This window comes from Lygodium microphyllum, chromosome 6, assembly GCF_053477565.2.
Source record: "Lygodium microphyllum isolate KBCC chromosome 6, Lygodium_microphyllum_v1.1.10, whole genome shotgun sequence".
NCBI lineage: Eukaryota > Viridiplantae > Streptophyta > Polypodiopsida > Schizaeales > Lygodiaceae > Lygodium > Lygodium microphyllum.
Window position 1 is genome coordinate 57,809,995 of NC_141140.1, and position 3,567 is coordinate 57,813,561.

General features: G+C 32.5%; 1 long non-coding RNA gene across 2 annotated transcripts; it reads left to right on the forward strand.

Moving 5' to 3' along the window:
• The first annotated feature begins 378 nt into the window (after window positions 1-378).
• LOC148034602 (uncharacterized) lies at window positions 379-1,231 on the forward strand. Of its 2 annotated transcripts, none has more exons than XR_015691205.1 (3): window positions 379-450; window positions 685-831; window positions 1,054-1,231. It is a non-coding gene; the product is annotated as an uncharacterized LOC148034602 (long non-coding RNA). The 2 variants fall into 2 exon arrangements; XR_015691206.1 differs by having other exon boundaries at window positions 396-446.
• Window positions 1,232-3,567: the final 2,336 nt, after the last annotated feature.

The window sequence follows — 3,567 nt, forward strand, 5'->3', positions numbered from 1 at the left end:
ATTGAACTATTAATCTTATGACATATAGAGAGAACTATCCGCATCTCTTGGAGTGGATGATATAGATAAGCTTCAAAATGTATCAAATGACATAATATCATCAATAGTAAGATGATATGATTTATAAGTTTGATATCATAAGTGTAGGATTGGTTTTTTTTCTCCCATACTCATTTAGGGGTGTCTATTGATGGCAGAGTGAACCATATGTTGCTACTATTGATTCTAATCAACTTGATGTACACATTCCTAGCATGGATGATATTGCAAATGAACAAGGTTTGGAAAAGGTATCTTATAATATTATATGTTTATCATTTTTATACTTGATTCCATATATTTTGGAGACATTTGATGTATATAGATGATCTTATTTTGTTGATGTAGCCTCTTGAAGAAAGTAGCTCCTTTGAAGGACAACAATACAAGCAAACAGATTTATCATTGTAGGTAATGCTTTTAAGCTCATATCTAATAACTTTCTTTGAGAATGTCTCTTATACAGATACTTATACCTTAACTTTCATTTCCCATAGATGAATATGTTCGCGGAGGAAGAAAAGAGCTTTGAATAATTTCAATGTTATACATCCGATGAGGTTCTTTGCTTTATATTAAGTTTAAGATTGACAATATGATTCATGTTCTTAACAGTATCTTATCCTTTACATGCTTAAAATGTAGGATGTTGAAAATGAAGATGAGACACTTGATATGGAAAATTGTGCCAGCTTTTCAAAGTTATTGTCACATGGTTTAGACAAAATAATGTACTCAACTAAACGTCAAGAAACTCTGGAACAAAGTATCCATAGTTCAAGCAATGATAAGGTATGTAACTTTTTTTTCTATATAAATGTTTTTAATGTGATTACTAATTTTAGTTTTGAATGTAGGCTAATCGAGATGATGACATTAATGAAACATCTCGAAAAATTCAAAGAAAGAGGAAGGTATTTGATATATGTTTGTGAGAGAACAATAGCGTCATAGTTTAGTGAATAACTAAAGATATGATTTATTACATAACTATTTATTTTACATGTTGACTAGCCAAGTGAGAAGATGAAGGATCTTTTGCAACAAAGGAGCATGAAACGAGGTACCAATATCAACAAAAAAGAACCAAAGATGCTAGATGTAAATGTTTATATTTTTGTTTATGTCATACATGAAAAGCATAATCTAATTTTTTTATTTTATTTGAATTAGGAATTTAAAGATCTCCCAAACCAAGGCATTGAGATTAACATTTCAAATGATGCTTAAAGGGTAGCTTTATAGTTTATATATATATATATATATATATATATATATAATAGTCATGTAGTTAACTTTATGGCTTTTCATATTATAATTCGTGTCATTTAATTATCTATACATAGTATAATAAGTTACTTATTCTCTTTTTGTTATTCAATGCAGGTTAATATGGCAAAAGAGAACATGGAAACCATACTTTTGAAGTATCTTGGTGTGCCTACAATTCATGATATGTACATGAATCTCAAAAAGATTGAAGCTAGCTTTCGAGTCTTGATTAAGGATACAAAGAAGCCAACTAGTGATGATATGATTAAGGAGATTATTTATTGGCTACTAGGAAATTGCAAAGTTGTATTAAACAAAAATAGCAATGTGCTTAGTCTAGATGATGTGGAAGTTTTGATATAACTTCTACTTTGAGTTAAGAATTTATTGCTTTTCAACATATTGGAGATTTGAGGGATTACTCAAACATTTATTACTTTGCAACATATTGGAGATTTAAGGGATAAAACAATCAAGACACACATGTTGCTTAATTAGTTTTTAGTTCTATGCTCCTTTAAAAGTATTTTCATTTTTCTTTTGGTTGCTAGACGTAGATGTTGATGTCTTAATTTGTTTAATCTAGTTTGATAATTAGATGTATGTTATTGATCCTTACTTAGAAATAATGACATTCTCTATATAATTTTCTAGTTAAAAATTTATTGTGTAATTTCTTTTTTGATATTAGCATGTCTAAGAGTAAGGGCAAAGTAGATAAAGTGATAAGGAGAAAAGAGAATTCCCACGGAATTCCCTAGTTGAAAGTACATATAAGTAGAGAATGCAAAAAATAGAAAAAATGAGAGTTTTCCTGGTGAGAATACCTAGGGAATCACCTCTAGAATTTTTTTCCTATATATGGAATATTTCCTATATAGGAATTGTTCCCTACATAGAAAATTTTGTATTTTTCTATGTAGGAAATATTTCCTACATAGGAATTTCCTATGTAGGAAATACTACATAGGAAAGGTCTTATGTGATTCCCTACTTATTCTCATTAGGAAATATCCCATTTTACCTAGTTTTTACTTTCCCCACTTATATGTATTTTCAACTAGGGAATTCCATGGGGAATTCTCTTTTTTTCCTATATGGGGATCGATTGAAATTTCCTTGTGAAAGAAGACGGTAGCAAAGTGAAGAAATTGTCTTGTTCCTTCACAAGCAACCGAAGAATTCTTGATGATGAAGGTTCAGGAGAGCAGAACGTCATCCTGAAAATCTGGATCACCTCAAGACGCTGCCACAATTACTACCCTGGTATCTCTCTAAAGAAGATGGTCACTAGTTCATCCTTGCCCGGTCACTTGAGCTTCCTAGCGCCATTAATGCTTCAAGCAAAAGAACCTGTTGATCTTGTTCTCCCTGGTTGGTCTGTCTTTTGGACACTTTTCACTCCTATAGGCAACCTTTGTAGCATGAAACTGAGGGCGAGGGTTGTTTGCTGCACATATGCTATTGCAAGCAAGAGAAAGCATGCCAATTGAAGTTACAATACTGGGCCATAAATTTTTCCTTAAGCTCCATGTTATGCAAGAGAAGGAGAAGCCATTAATGTAATGCAAGAAAGTTGGTATGATGCAAGTTTGATCATTTATGTGTCAATATTAAAGCACCTTGCTTGAATTTCTCAGAAGAAGAAAAATATTATATATACGAAGAAGATCCAAGCTTATATTTTGAGGAGCGTGTCTTTCGACAATTTGTGCTTCAAATGAAACACAAACCTAATCATCATCTTATTATTCTGAGAACTCTTTAAACATCCAAGCATCTTCTTCTCTATGAATTTGACTTGAGTACTCTTCTTCATCCTTTGCTTCCATCTCACTAAGCGTCCCTGTGACAAGGGACATTCATGAACTCTCCACGTGAATCCCTTGCAACATCTGGTGAGCCCGACGTGAAAGTGTTGCTTTTGATTGGTGAGATGGGAGATTCCTCAAATACTCCACCCACTTCATCATCAATTGCTTCATCCTTTTCGATCGACGAGATGAAGAATCTATTGTAGACTCTATCTTCGGCTATTATGATGCAGAACTAACAGATGCAGTTATCTATGCAGCAACAACTATAGCTACATCAACAACAATTGGAACAAAAATGGATGCTACATCAAGAACAAGAACATACACATGAAGCAATCAAAGCAATGGAGTTCGTGGTAAGTGAACGCAAACTATTTGATGGCCAGAATGTCTTAGCTTATCTTGAAATTTTTGAAAGCCACATGCGTTTCTTTGGTGT